The following is a 16377-nucleotide window of genomic DNA, read 5'->3' as shown; positions in this document are numbered from 1 at the left end:
GTTTCGTGTTTCGGTCCATCCTCGACTTTTCGCCATAATCGGCCGATTTCACTCGACTTTTGAGATAGTCGGGTTTCGCGAAACCCGGCTCAACCCTAAAAAAGTCAAGGTCGCTCAACCCTAGTCATCAGCACTGCCCCATTGAATCACATTGGTCCGAGTGCTATCCGACTTCTTCTTCCATAGCATACCCCACCTAGGTATTGATTCACAGGGTGGCACCTGCTATTTGCATGTCCATGTGCTGCCTGTGATTTTACCACGCAATTCTTACGAACATCTCCAATCAGGAACACATCTCGGTGATTATTTTGCGCACACACAGGCTACAAAAACATGAACATGTGAACAGCCACATGTAAAATTTTGTAGAAAAACCTGTATTGAGCGCGAATATTTGAAAAGCAGAAGGTTGGATACGGCCTAATAAAGAGAGGTTTGTTGAAACCTTTCTTTACAAGTGCATTTATATTGACATGTTCATCAAACCACATAACAACCATGGTGTTGCATTGGCAGTTGGGGACCCATTGAGGGACCACTTCTCTTTCATGTTGCTCTGATGAAGCCCTGCCTGAGATTGTCAAATTGAGAGTATACTGTGTAAGTAATCACAGGTTAAAGGGACTCAAAAGTATGGAAAGGTTAAATACTTCAATCCAAAAAAACTGTTATCGCAGCATCAGGAAATTCTTTCCAAATGTAATGTAATTTAACTCCTACCATAGTCCTGACAACTCCATAGTCCTGACAACTCCATTTTTATGCTATCTTCCCTGAATAAATAAAATAAGAAGCAATCCGTCATATTACTAGGGCTGTGGAGTCGGTGTCATGGAAATTGAAGCATCTGAGTCGGAGGTTTGGCTTATCAACTCCACAGCCCTAATATGTACCCCAAACTGGTAACAGTAAAAACATAATTTTATCACCCAGCACCCCTTGATCTGCTGATCTGCAGCAGCTGAGCATAAGCAATATACGGGGCATTTATTTCCCATTCAAGTGAATGGTAGATAAAGCGCAGTACTTGGCAGCGGCCACAAATCGGTGTAGGGCGCGGTTTAGTGATGAGCGAGTATACTCGTTACTTGGGTTTCCCCCAGCATGCTTGGGTGGTCTCTGAGTATTTTGGCATGCTTGGAGTTTTATTTTTCGTCGCCGCAGCTGCATGATTTGTGACTGCTAGACAGCCTGAATACACGTGGGAATTCCCTAACAATCAGGCAACCCCCACATGTATTCAAGCTGTCTAGCAGCCATAAATTATGCAGCTGCGGCGACAAACTAAATCTCCGAGCACATCCAAATACTCAGAGACCATCCGAGCGTGCTCGGAGAAACCCGAGTAACGAGTATACTCGCTCATCACTAGCGCTGTTGTGTTCCACCCTGTTTATTACTGCTGGCGCAGATTTCAGCTGATTGTGGTGGCGTGTGTCCGATCTCCACTGATATCATATTAATGACGTCCTATGGATAGATAATTATACGTTTTTCAGCCCAGAACAAGCCCTATTTAGCATTCTTTTCAAGTGTACATCATCACACAATGATACTTTAACTTCATTGTATGGATGCTTGTAGTTGGGCAGACAAGATCCTTTCTGCAGGGGGTTAACAAGATCATTTTTCTTTCTTCCCTGTGCTGCCTTGAACATTGTTTTGCACATTGTTAGGATAGGTAAGGAGCAAACATATTCCAGATTTAGGAATGTATTTACTGCTTGCTCAGGATTTCTATGGCTTGTATTGCCTTTTAGTGCTGGGAGCTGCGTACCTGGAGAATAATGTTACAGGCATTGCTAAGAATGAGCGGTGGAGCCAATTGTTGTATTACACTGTACTCTAAAGGGAACCCACTAATATTAGGGTACACTCTTATGGTTTCCGTACACCATTCCTCGATTCCTATACAACCATGTACCCTGTGCTATACAAGGTTTTCCAAGCTCCATATTCTTTTCTGTGAAATTAAACAAAAATAGAATTGGGACAAAGTAAGTTTTACTTTTTCCCTTAGTTATACATACTGTAAATGGCATACACTGGTGTAGAGGAGCAAATGCTTATCCTCTTATATTCTTTTATTTTAAAATACCCCCATTATGTACACTCACCCCCTCCACTATGTGTCAAAGAGCACATACTCAAGACAGGGGTGATGTCATAGAAAAGGTTCTTTATTTTTTTCTTTCTCCTCTGGCTACTCCATGGGGGCATGATCACAGATGCAAGTACTCTCGGGGTCCTTTTCCTTCGCCACTCATGCTATAGTGAGGGGTACATTGACCCCTTTACCCTGTATGTGTTGATTTTGCCTCCCGGAAGAACCCTGGCTATGGTTATTATGCTTTGCTTATATAGCGTCATTAGTCCCCAATAGGGCTCACAATCTAAATTCCCCATCAGTATGTCTTTGGAGTGTGGAAGGAAACTGGAGAAGCAGGAGGAAACCCACGCAAGCATGGGGAGAACACACAAACTCCTTGCAGATAGTTGAACCCATTTGTTTATCGTGGCAGAAGCTTTAGTAGCAAGGACCTATCTGTCCTTCCCTGCAGCACGTTAATGATACACTCTTTAGGCTACGTTCACATTAGCGTTGCGCGCCGCTGCGTCGGCGACGCAACGCACGACGCACAAAAAAAGCGCGCAAACGCACGCAAAAACGCTGCGTTTTGCGACGCGTGCGTCGTTTATTGACAAAAATCGGACGCACGAAAAATGCAACTTGTTGCATTTTCTTGCGTCCGACGCTAGCGTCGAAAACGACGCACGTGTCGGAAAACGCAACAAAAAAACGCACGCGTCCCCCATGTTAAACATAGGGGCGCGTCGCCGCTGCGTCGCCGACGCAACAGCGACGCACATTAGCGGAACGCTAATGTGAACGTAGCCTTACAGGGAAGGGTTAATGTAATTTGTCTTTCTACCATCTGATGTGGTAATTGCTCTTCAGGACATTTGGAACATATTATATGGCGCCCATTCTAAAGTATCTACTTATTTACTGTTTAGAACAGTATGTCGGTAACCTGGTTCACGGGTAGGAGTGTAATAACACGGAACCTGCGGAGATTTACTTCTCCCTTCCATGTTTTATTTAGTGGTGCCACCCCTATACTTGTTATCACAGTCTGCTTGAAGCTTGTTTTTCTTCATGTTATGGTTGGCCCGGGTTCGCTCACAGCATGGATGGTTTTCTAGGGAAAATAAACCAACCTTTATCTTAACATATTGGCAATAACACAAGAGTTGAATTTAATTAGCACTTGTGTGGCTTTTATCTCCTCTCCCTGTGACCCTGACCTAGAGTCAGATCATATGAAGGTGGAGGAATGACCTCACCTGCTGGTTATGATGGCCAGGAAGCTATGGCGCTCATCCACTCAAATAGTTTTTGGCTACATTTTAGTTTGATTTTGCAACCTAAAGAAATCCACAAATATTCCAAATTCAAAGTCCGATTATTACCTGGCACTGAATAACATTACACTTCAAGGACTGATCGGCATTCCGGACATGTTTGTTTTAGTAAATACTTGTGTTTTGCAGGAAATTCCATATCTTTTCTTAACTCTGTTGTACCGTTCCTCAGGTGTATACTGGAAATGAAATAATTGCTGTCTGTCATTCCTTTATCAAAGTGGAGTGTCCCTGTTGTGTGTGACACAGTACTCATTGGACAGTGTTGGACTCTGGAGGAACACACCCCAATTGGGGACACCAAGGTTTTCATATACCTACGGTATATTTCCTGAATGAATAAGGGGGAAAGGTGCTCAATGTTGAAATATGTAGAAAATTTACTACTGCAGACATGCCAGGAGGGCTGATGCCTCTTCCTTTAACACTGGGTTAAAAAATGCATCTTATGGTGCACCCTAATGTACACGTAGTATAGAAGATGAAAATAAAATCTCTAAGGGCCTGATTCATCTAAGCTTTTATGCCAGAATTCTGAAAAGTCACAACATTTTAGCAAGGCTGCGCTAACATTTTGCATCTTATGGCGTTCTCACATTTTTATCCAGCTCCAACAAAGTAAGCAAAGCTGGGGCAAAATAAGGGCATGGCAACCCCTGCTCATCAAGTTCATGATGAATGGCTGAATTCCTTACTCCACAAATTTTACTCCAGTCCCTGACTGGAGTAGGATTTGTGGTTAGGTGCACAAAACTTGTCCAACTGTCCAGATTCATTAAGAGGCGTGGCGGTTAATCAGGAGTGTCTGACTCTCTAGTATGCTAAATCAACAAGCCCAGTGTTGTTTACACCACTCATGATCAAGTGGGGCCTATATTTTGTAAAATGACCTGACTAGAGTTTATTCTTTTTATTTGTGTGATATTAATATTGGCTATACTCAAAAGTACCAACTTTATAGCCAGTCTATTTCACGCACACTCGCCTACCCAGTACCCCATAAAGTGGGCAGAGCTGGGTAGAAACATGGATGGAGCATGTCTACTCATGCCCGCCAAAGTGGTGTCCCTAACTGCAGTAACCTTTCTAGCGAGGTGCTTGTAGGTACACGCTACTGAGAAAATTTGCCAAATTTCTGTACATTTTTTTTTTCACTGTTTGCATTAGTTCATGTAATCAGCATGCCTACAACTGTGAATTTTTTGGTTTTCTTTTTATTGTGAAGCACGCCACAAATGAAACCATATAACTAAAAACTTCAGTCTGCACAACTATTCAGCCCCGCTAAAGTCAGTACTTTGTAGAACCTCCTTTTGCGGCAATTACAGCTGCAAGACGCTTTGGATAAATCTCTGAGCGTCCCCATCTTGCCACTTAGATTTTTGCCCATTCCTCAAGGCAAAACTGCTCCACCTCCCTAAAAGTTAGGTGGTTTCTTCTGGCGGGCAGCAATCTTAAAGTCTGGCCACAAAGTCTCAATTGGATTAGGGTCTGAGCTTTTACTAGGCCACTCCATAACATTTATATGTTTCCCCTTAAATCGCTAAAGTGTTGCTTTAGCAGTATGCTTTGGGTCGTTGTCTTATGGAAGGTGAAACTCTGTCCCAGTCTCAAACCACTGACAGACTGAAACAGGTTTTGCTCAAGAATATCACTGCACCATCCAACTTTTCCTCGATTCCAACCATTTTCCCTGTCCCTGCTGCCGAAAAACATCCCCACAGCATGATGCTGTCACCACCATGTTTCACTGTGGGGATGGTGTTCTTGGGGTGATGAGTTGTTTGTTTGGTGCCAGACATAGCTTTTACCTTAGTGGACAGAAAGTTCAATTTTGGTGTCATCTGACTACAGCACCTTCCTCCATACGTATGTCTTCCCTTGTTATTTTTTTATAACCCAACCCTGATTTGTACTTCTCAACAACTTTTTCCCTGACTTGTTTGGAGATCTTCTCGGTCCTTATGGTGGTGTTTGGTTAGTGGTACCTCTTGCTTAATGGTTTTGCAGCCTTTATGGCCTTTCAGAGAAGGTGTGTATATACTGACCTACTATGTGATAATTGCACACAGGTGGACTTCCTTTCCCTAAGCATGTGACTTACGAAAGTAATTTCTTGCACCAGAAATGTTTAGGGGCTTCATTGCAAAAGGGGTGAATACATATGCACATGCCAATTTTTAGTTATTTGATCACATAAATTTAATTTATGCCTATTTTTCTGTCTTCACTTCACCAACTTAGACTATTTAGTGCTGATGTATCACACACAAATTGGATTACAAAAATATTTAAAGTGAACCTATCAGCACAGTGCAACCTACTGAATAAAAGGGCGGTACTTCTCCTCCGCATCAGTTGGGTTTCAGAGCATGAGAGGACCTCCAGACCGTTGTTAACACAACCATCACAAATCAACATTTCTACTTCACACACTATGCAGTGCGTACACAAACTAGTTATAAAAAGTGAAGGAATATAAGGGTTCTTTCATGGGCTCTGTAAAATAATAATAATAATTTTATTTATATAGCGCCAACATATTCCACAGCGCTTTACATTATAGAGGAGATTTGTACAGACAATAGACATTACAGCATAACAATAAACACAGATCAAAAGAGATACCAAGAGGAGTGAGGGCCCTGCTCGCAAGCTTACAAACTGAGGAATGTTACCGGTAAGTAAGCTTTTTCCCTTTCTGCCTTCTCAGCCCAGGAAGTTGGCGTAGCCCTGGTGAAATGAGCCTTCATATTCTCTGGAACTGGTATATTACTAGAGGAGTAGGCTAAGCTAATGGCATCCCTAATCCATCTAGCTACGGTACACCTTGTTACTTTGAGACCTTTCATGGGGCAGCACGGTGGCGCAGTGGTTAGCACTACAGCCTTGCAGCGCTGGGGTCCTGGGTTCTAATCCCACCCAGGACAACATCTGCAAAGAGTTTGTATGTTCTCTCCGTGTTTGCGTGGGTTTCCTCCGGGTACTCCGGTTTCCTCCCACATTCCAAAGACATACTGATAGGAATTCTAGATTGTGAGCCCAATCGGGGACAGTGATGATAATGTGTGCAAACTGTAAAGCGCTGCGGAATATGTTAGCGCTATATAAAAATAAAGATTATTATTATTATTATTATTATAGCTCTTTGAAATGACGCGAACAAGGATTCCCTCTTTCTCCATTATTTTGATATGGTGAAATATTGTACCAGGACCCATTTAATATCTACCGTGTGAAGTCTCTTTTTAGGTTCCTTCAAGGACAGGAAAACAGACTGATGCGGAGGAGATGTACCATGCTTTTTTTCAGTAGGTTTCCTGTCCTTGATGGGCGGATACCTTCTCTCAGGTGGTGCTGCATGGGAGAAGGGAACAAGTTGTTTTTGTTGCCAAAAATATCCAGGTAAAAAAACTCAGTGAGGATGGTTACTAATGTGCTATTTGTATTTAGAGGGAGGGTATTTTTTTTTTCCTTTAACACCTTCAAGACGCAGCCCTTTTTCGTTTTTGCATTTTCGTTTTCCACTCCCTTCCTTCCCAGAGCCATATTTTTTTTTATTTTTCCTTCAATATGGACATGTGAGGGCTTATTTTTTGCGTGACGAGTTGTACTTTTGAACGACACCATTGGTTTTACCATGTCTTGTACTAGAAAACTGGAAAAAAAATCCAAGTGTGGTGAAATTGCAGAAATAGTGCAATCCCACTTGGTTTTTGTTTGGCTTTTTTGCTAGGTTCACTAAATGCTAAAACTGATCTGACATTATGATTCTACAGGTCATTACGAGTCCATAGACACCAAACATGTCTAGGTTATATTTTATCTAAGTGGTAAAAAAAAATTCCAAACTTTGCTTAAAAAAAAATTGCACCATTTTCCAATACCCGTAGCGTTTCCATTTTTCGGGATCTCGGGTCGGGTGAGGGCTTATTTTTTGCGTGCCGAGCTGACGTTTTTAATGATACCAGGTTTGTGCAGACCAAAAAAAAAACGTAATTCTGGCGTTCTGAAATTTTTTCTCGCTACACCATTTAGCGATCAGGTTAATCCTTTTTTTTAATTGGTAAATCGGGCGATTCTGAACGCGGCGATGACAAATATGTGTATATTTGATTTTTTTTTTTTTCATTGTTTTATTTTGAATGTAGCGAAAGGGGGGTGATTTCAACTTTTTATATTTTTTTATTTTGTTCATATTTTTCTTTCTTTTTTTTTTTTACTTTTGCCATGCTTCAATAGCCTCCATGGGAGGCTAGAAGCTGACACAACTGGATCGGCTCTACGACATATGAGATCATCAGATCGCTCCTATGCAGCTGAATTAAAGACTTGCTATGAGCGCCGACCACAGGGTGGCGCTCACAGCAGGCCTGCATCAGTAACCATAGAGGTCTCAAGGAGACCTCAGATTGTCATGCCGACACATCGCTGACCCCCGATCATATGACGGGGGTCGGCGATGCGCGCATTTCCGGCCCGATGGCCGGAAGCGGTAGTTAAATGCTGCTGTCAGCGTTTGACAGTGGCATTTAACTAGTTAATGGCGGCAGGTGAATCGCGATCCCACCTGCCGCTATTGCGCGCACATGTCAGCTGTACAAAACAGCTGACATGTCGCGACTTTGATGTGGGCTCAGCGCCGGAGCCGCCATCAAAGGGGGAGACATGACATGCGCCGTACTAGTACGGCGCATGTCGTGAAGGGTTTTTTTTTTTTCTTATAGCAGAAATTCCTAAAGAGTGGTCCTTATGCAAAAAAGGGCCTTGATATCAGCATGTTTTCCAATTTAAGTCAATAGGAAGCTTTGAGCATTTAAAGTGGTTTTTGAGTAACAGAATCTACTCAAATTCACATGAATAACACTTAAACTATGAACCAGTAGTGAACAAGGATTGAGGACCCCTGTTCAAGAATACAACCTGTGTGTCCCCTTCTACCAGTATACTTGTAAATTTAAGTGTCATTTATTAGTGACCAATGGAGACTGTGGGTAAGGAGCGTGTATACCTTCATGGTTGTGAAAGTGTGACCCTTGGCACTGCCCCTGGGCAGCTGAAAAGGCTGCATAGGTTGGAAGTCTGCCCCCGGTGTGAACATGCTCTTATTGTTGAGTAATCTTTCTAACTAGTAAAGTGGTGACCCCTTTTGAGACCCCCACCGATTCTCTGCAATCTCTGATGAAAACTGAGTAGTCAGATTCCCATATAAAATGATATTGAAGCCATATAATTTTTTTTTCTGATTTTGATTATTATAGCAAAAGTTTGAAAAGATTTTCCTTCAAGATTACACTGTTGTTTCTAATTCTGTAAAACCGATGAGATGCTGTTGCCTATTATAGATTATTTGCGCTGACCGGCTCCATTATGTAAGGTCCTTTGGTGTCCTCGCTTTGTCATGCACAACTAATCACCATCAATGGCCATATTTGTCTGGACATTTCACTGCTTAGGTTGCTACCATTAGCTGGACTATATGCTTCATTGCCGTTTCAAAAAGCTTAAAGTGTTATTCTCCTCTTCGTTAATGGTGAAAATTCCGAATTACTTGGCGGAACAAGCAACTTTTCAATTTAGGGTATGTTCACATTTTGCGCACTCATCTAAGACTTCTTTCATGATGTAGTCTCTATAGGTGTAAGAACTGCTTGCAGAGGTAACGCTGCGTCTGCTTGCAGCAGCAGAGAACTCACAGTTCAGGCCAATGGAAGCGCAGAGGCAACAACCTCCCTCAGGAAGCCTTGGGAGTGGTGGGCTTTGGCCAAAGTAGAGGCGATCCCGAGACCATAGTTTGAACGGTTGAGCATTCACATTTCGTCAATCTCAGACTTTGAAATAAGAAAGAGAAGGTGAGCGCTGAGCTCTGACAAGGTCCATCAGTGCCAAAAAATGAGCAGTATTGTTCAAGCAGGGAACTTGTGGGTTTAAGTGGACTATAGGGGTCCCACTGGTGATAACTTCAGATCCGTGGGATAGTAGTTCCCCACCTGTAAGATTGTACCAGACTTTTATATATGTATTACAAGGCTACGTTCACACGTTGCGTTTTTGATTCGCTTTTTTTTTTCCGCAGGCAAACCACCTCTCTTGGCAGTAGAAGCTGCTTAAAAAAACAGGTTTTGCTGAGAATCGAATAGCTTTTGCTGGTAATGAAAACTCCGCTTTGAATTTGCATTAAAAAAAACGACAAAAAAAACGCAATGTGCGAACATGGCCTAAGCTAGCTTCATCATACCCTTGTGGACTGTGATCCATTCGTGGACTTTTTTCATTGAGGATAGAAACTTTAGATTTAGAGGGAATTGGCAGCTTTTGCTGTTTAAATAGACATGGACTTCTCTCCTCTTTCCTGCTTCCACCCAGCTGGTGAAATACTTGCAGGAATGTATTTCCTTTCCTAATCCTCGACTCCTAGCGACTTTACACTTTATTTTCTTTCCTCTACCAGAATTCATTAAACCATTGTGCATGTTTCAGTGATTAGATCTAATTACATGTACTTCAGTCGATTAATTTCCAGCCCAAGGATGATATGTGTTTCTCGGTATTTTTCATCAGGAAGCGTGTTCTGTTTGACAGCTGGAGCTAGTTATTCCAATTTGCGAAGCGTCTGACATGAGGATAGGTCTGCATTTTTCTTGGAAATCAAAAACGAGAGACCACCGTGGTTACTTTACAAAGGGATGAAAGTTTTGCTTGGGTGAAGCCATTCTCATTTTCATCTCAACTTACACTTCTTGTTCACCTTGCTTCTCTCTTAAAGGTGCAGCATGTTTGCTTAATTGTGTACAGTTCCTGATTTTATGTGATACCATTTGTTTTTTTTTTCAATGCAGTTATGACTTTTGTCATACATTTTTTTATATTTGCTCGTAGTCATTGATTTTTTTTTTTTTGACCATCCCTTAGGTGCCAAATTGATATGCCAGTAAATAGTAATAACGGTCCTAGGAGCGCTGAAAATGAGACCAAAACAAGGATTTTAGTGTTGAACCACAACGCGTTTCAACGGTTAAACCGTCTTCATCAGGTGGAAGTTTATTAAAGGAGAACAGGAAGGGGTATTTAAACAAATAGCAACCAATAAAATTTGCAGTCAGCAGGTCACATGATAAGAACAAGTCACATGATAAAATAGTAAGGTCACATGGTAAAAACACAATAGGAACAAAACTATGTATATATAAAAAAAGATTAAATAAAGCCCCTAGACCTGATTAAAATATAAAACATGGTAAAATGCAAAAAATAAGACAACATATAATAAAATTACACTATAAAAACACTATAAAATGATTAAAAACAGAGAGATCACTTGTTAACCCTTTCAATGGTAAGATTTAACCCTTCAGGTTAAATTGATAAGCCAGTCTTAATTGGAAATGGACAATAGGTTTTTGCTACCTAATCTAACAGCAACATAGAGACCCTGATTCCAGCAATGTGTCACTTACTGGGCAGCTTGCTGTAGATTTTATAAACTCATTGTTCTATAAGCAGGAGATTATCACTTTTAGCATGAGGCGGTACCTGCGACAGAAACTTTCGGCTGCAGAGGAGGTTCATCCAAATGTGCTGTATCTTAAGAAAGTTTGCATGGTCTCCCAGCATGGTCTCAAGAGTGTGGGGCAGATACCAGATGCCAGATAGAGCTGTCACCGCTGCTGTGCCTGTCCGCCGGTCACTTACCAGGTCCGCCCTCTCGCTGTGGGTTCCTCTGGCTTCTCTCCTGGGTCCCAGCGTGCTGTCTCTGCTCGGTCCCGACGTGGCTCTTCTCAACTTCTGCTTGCACGCTCTTCCCCGCGTTTGCGCATGCGTCGGGTCCCTTAAAGGGCACCCCTGCATTTCTTCTGTAATTTATGCCTTTGGGTGCCTCTGCTCAGTAAATCCTGGCAGCCAGTCCGGGTGAATATGGGGTATTTCTGGACACCTCCTTTAAGGGGAGGTACCTGGTTATTTACTTGCTACCCGCTCAGTAACCTTGGCCTGCGCCTGCTGCCTTGTGCACCCGCGCCCTCACTGCTATCCGTGTACACTTGCGCTGCCCTGCCTGCTTTCGCACGCTCGTGTCTTAGTAACCCTTCCTGTTCCCTATATCCCAGTATACTGCCCTGTCTGCATAATCCCCTTCCTATGTTACGCCTACTCTTTTCACAGCTTCCTCTGCTTCAGTCTTCCAGTAATCCCTTTCAGACTTCTGCTCCTGTTGTCCATTCCGCTCATGCCTGGTTTCCTAGTATCCGTGCTCCCAGTTCCTGTACCTCTGGATTCCCCTTCCTCCCGTTGTTCCAATCTGTTCCGGTCCCTGTCCACTGCTGGAGCCGCCCCTCTTGGTATCGGCTACCGTCGTTTGTGATCTCTGGGCTTGCTCCTGATGATCCCTGTGTAGGGGTCAGTCTCCACTAGGTCAGCTCGCCCAGAGGTAGGTCTGTTCCATGGTCCAGAGGGTCCACTCTTCACTCTCGCCTCTCTGCGGTGTTACAAGAGCCATGGAAGGGCATGAACTTAACAGCAGGACTGGTATCTGCTCATTTGTGTATGGAGGACCAATAGTAACCCTGCCATAGCCTTCCAAAATGACCTCCAGCAGGCCACTGTCGTGCAGGTTTTTGACAAACTGGTCAAGCATGCACGCCACATCTCCAGGTCCAATGTCCTGTATTGACTTGTTCTTACAGCCCAGCACTATGCAGCTTGATTTGCAATTGCCAGAGAACACCAGAATTGAGAGATCTGCCATTTGTGTCTCGTTCACAGATGAGAGCAGGTTCTTACTTGAGCACATGTGAAAGACAGGGAAGAGTCTGGATACATCTTGGTGAATGTTATGTAACCTCCAACATGATCTATTGTGGCCAATTATGCAGTGAATCCGTGATGGGGACAAATCCTTAGTGGGTCACACATCTTCATGTGATAGCCTACAGCACGCGGACTACTTTTAGGTACCAGGAATGAAATCCTCAAAGCCATTTTCAGAACTTAGGTTAAGCAATAGTTCTTGGATTCCTCCTGAGAGCAGAATGTGTATAAGATCCAAGTGGGATTGAAAGAGTCAGTTGACATTTGACTTTAATTTTGCTCTTTTAATTGCTTGCAGATTGTGGGGGGCTATGTACTGAGAACACTCAAAAGACCTTTATAGATGTGCATTCTTTGGGACAGAAACGCCGGATTTGGGGTTCCATGGAACACATTCTCCATTCTGTGCTCCAGCTTGTTGAGCTATGCCATTCTCAGAGGTCTTGTGAGTGATCTGCAGGCAAATAAAGGGCCTAATAAAATAAAATTTAAAAAAACAGTTTAAAGGTTACTTTTTAAGTGTTCCCCAAAAGGGATTCTTGTTGGGTCATTCTTCTTCCCTTCCAAACTGATTATATGTACGCAAGTTCTATAGCACGAAAGAAACCGACCCTAATTAAAGAAAAACGTCACTTTGTTGCAGAGACATTCAGTTTTAGAAGTGATGCAAATTGGTGTCAAGCGCTCTTGTCGGGACAGAGGCCTTCCACGGCCTTGGCACTTAGTAAGCACGGCTGCAGCATGTCAATCACGTAGTGGAGGGCGGAGTTAGGCTGTGAAAGGACCTAGGAGCTTAAGCAGTGGACGTGCTCTCACCCCCCACCCCCAGAATGTTTCTAGCCACATTTGCTAAAGTGTCTAAATGTGGATTTCTCTGCAAAAGAACTAGATTTTATTTTAACCCTTTAATGCAAAATGACATTAAAAAGTCATTGCTGTGATGCCCATGTATGGAGAGGGTTCAGATGGAGAACGGCGATCATACGTAGACACCGATGCTGGCTAACAGCAGTGGCCGGAGTGGACTTCCGATAGCTGCTGTTAACCACTTAAATACTGCGGTCAATCTCTGAAGCGGTGCTCACGTCCGCTGACTCCCATTGCTCCCACCCACTCAATGTGATCACAGCACTAATGGGTTACCATGGCAGCTGGGGGCCCGCGGGAATCCCATGTCGTTGCTATCTTTGTACTCCGGTTAAGCTCAGCTGCAAACCACAATTTTAACTATAGTACAATATCACACCTAGGGGGAATAAAAAATATACAAAAAAAATTTAACTTCTAAAAATTAAAATCGCCCACTTTTTTTTTTTTTACCTTTTAAAGGGAATCTATCAGCAGGATTGAATACCTCCCAAACTACATTTCTAGCAATTGCCTAATATACACTGCTCTAAACATCAGTATATTTGCCCCAAAACTGAACGTTTCTTTAAATGTTATTGTATAGAAGTGCTGCGTTCATACCTGTAAGGATATTTTATGAAGATATCGGAGAATTATTGGTCGGAGACCGGTCTGTTTGTGTAAGATTAGATTGTTTCTGCTGGGTTAGGAGCACAATCTCCTCAAAAGGTGCTGTTTGCTTTTGTTATTAATTCTTCATTTTTTTTCTGTCCGTTCTGGGAGGATGAAGTGGAGGAAATGGATCATACGTGTGTATAACTTGCTACAGGTGCTGCAGATTACGCTCCTTATGTTGGCCATCTCTTCATTACACGGGAGTAAGACGCTGGGAAATGGTTTATTTCTTCTTGAAGGGTGTAAGCGTTGCTTCCTGGAGATCGGCAGCAGAAGCTGTGGCCTGATCCACCGTTATTGGTCCTGTGTGTGCGACATCAAAAGCCATCTTTACGTGGTTAGCCCTGCTAAGGCCTTGGAGACTTGGCGAAACACTCTGAAATGTGAGAATATTTAATGGGTCAACAGGTACAGATTAAATAAAAGATTTTGGATAATCAAAGCAGTCCATTGTTACGGTCAATGGCCCCGATTATAAAAGCTTATGTGTATGCTGAAAGCAGAATAAGGTATACACACTTACTGCGTATCCGATCTAACGGATTCCATACAAATTGGTTTTGGTTTACAAGTACCGAGATAAAAAAAACTCTCCAAATACTCAGCATGTGCACACGGCCTAATCATATCATATTAATCTGTATTACATGACAGCCATGTCTTTACATTACAAAATTGTGTGGACAGGTTCTCTTTAAGACTATTGTTGGCATTCCTTGTACTGTGGAAGACATCCTGTAAACTGTACCTATTTTACCGCTTAACGGCCGAAACGCAATAAAATGGCAGCCACTAAGGGGCCATATTCCCTCATCGGCATTTTAAAGCTGCGGTTTGGAATAAGTCAGAAAATCTCAGGAGTTTCCGCTACCTGGGGTAACTGTTACCCGGGAGAACACAATCGGGGACATTTTTTTCCGCTCCCCAATTATATCATTGTCATCATTCTTTGAAATTAACCTAAAAAAAAATGTGATCCGCTGTAAAATGTCCCCAGGTCCTCCCCACAGTAGCTTAGTACCTGATCTGTGATTTCCCCGACCCTACTAGTCCATCATCTGTAGCAAAATGTTGGGCGCATGCGCAGTGCAACCGCCGAGGTCTACCTAACGGCAAGAATTTTTTTCTATTGGCTGCTGACTTTTGATCAGTGATAGACCCTATAATAGTAAGCCCTAATTAGGACAGCACTTGGGCTGCGCCTCGCTTTGCACCCCCCTTGATCATCCCGTGTGATCACCTTAGATTCATTATTTTTTATATAGAATTTTTTTTTCTTTTATTCTTTGCAGTTAGGCTTAGGGATAGGGTTAGGGTGGTTTCAAAAGATTAAAAAAAAAATGAAGATTTAACTACATTTTCAATATGAAGACCTCATGCTATCAAATTCTGTGTAGTACCTGTGTGCTCAAAATCCTCACTACCCGTGGGTAAAATTCTTGAGGGATGTAATTTCCAAAATGGGGTCACTTGTGTGGTTTCTGCTGTTTAGGGGCCCTGCAAATGTGACACAGCGCCCGCCAAATCTGTGTTCCAACATTCAGGTATTGCTCCTTCCATTCTGAGCACTGCTTTTTGTCCAAACAGAACTTTTTGACTACTTGTTTGGTATCACTGCGCTCGTAAGAAAGTGGGTAACACACTGTGGGGTTCACTTTTTGGTGTTGCCTCTTGCAAAAGGGAAAAAATTGGGGTTAAAGCAATATTTTAGAGATAAAATGTATTTGTTTTCATTCCACTTTGTAATAATTCATGTGTAACACAAGAAGGGATAAACATTTTTCTTTCTTGACAACAGTTTTCACTTCTGGAGAGTTTCCGATATATAGACCCCTCAAAGTCCATCTTAAGAGGTCCCTGAAGAAAAAATGAGAAATTGTTACTAAACTTTTAACCCCTCTAGCAGCCTGACAAAATATGACATTTGAAAAATGATGCAGATGTAAAGTAGACATAAGGGAAAAGTTGTTTATTAATTATTTTGTACAGCATGACAAACTGGTTTAAAAATATAAAGATTGAACGTTTGAAAATTGCGTTTTTTTTTTTCCCCAAATTTTTTTTTATATTTTCACAAATAAACACAAGTCATTTCCAACAAATTTTACCATTATCATGCAGTACATGGGAAAAAAAACCACTCTTGGAATCAGTGGGATTCATTGAATCGTTCCAGAGTTATCACATAAAGTGACAGTGGTCAGAATTGTAAAATTTGGGCGGGCCATTAAGGGGTTAATGATGTGTGCAATGTTTAGATATTTATTGCGGAATGTGTCAGCAGTTTTGCAGAATGTATCGGCCTGCTGGAAGAATTAACAGTGAGCTACAATGTTGGCCTTTGTGTCCCTATGATTACATGTGTCCTTGAAGGAGGCAACATCCTATAACGTTCTGCATTTGGCGTCTGGTCCTCCGCATGGTACTGGGGGATTGTCCGCTTTAAGCTAGGAAAGATGAGTGCATTCTGGGGAGAATTCAATCATAGTTTGTACTGTGCTAATAACTAGTAATCTATAGGCAATCTGGCCACCATTGCCAATCTTCGTTTGTACTCACTAGGCTATGGAGCATGATTAATGTATAACCGATATGCATTATTAATGCATCCATACAATC

The 16377-nt window shown here is 42.3% G+C and overlaps 1 protein-coding gene across 1 annotated transcript in view; it reads left to right on the top strand.

The window, feature by feature from the left end:
- Window positions 1-16377, top strand: part of MTHFD1L (methylenetetrahydrofolate dehydrogenase (NADP+ dependent) 1 like) — a 336729-nt gene that overhangs the window by 252253 nt on the left and 68099 nt on the right. The window lies entirely within an intron of this gene.

Source organism: Ranitomeya imitator, chromosome 5 (genome assembly GCF_032444005.1).
Source record: "Ranitomeya imitator isolate aRanImi1 chromosome 5, aRanImi1.pri, whole genome shotgun sequence".
NCBI classification, from domain to species: domain Eukaryota; kingdom Metazoa; phylum Chordata; class Amphibia; order Anura; family Dendrobatidae; genus Ranitomeya; species Ranitomeya imitator.
The sequence above is the reverse complement of the archived record's forward strand: the minus strand, read 5'-3'. Positions and strand labels throughout refer to the sequence as shown.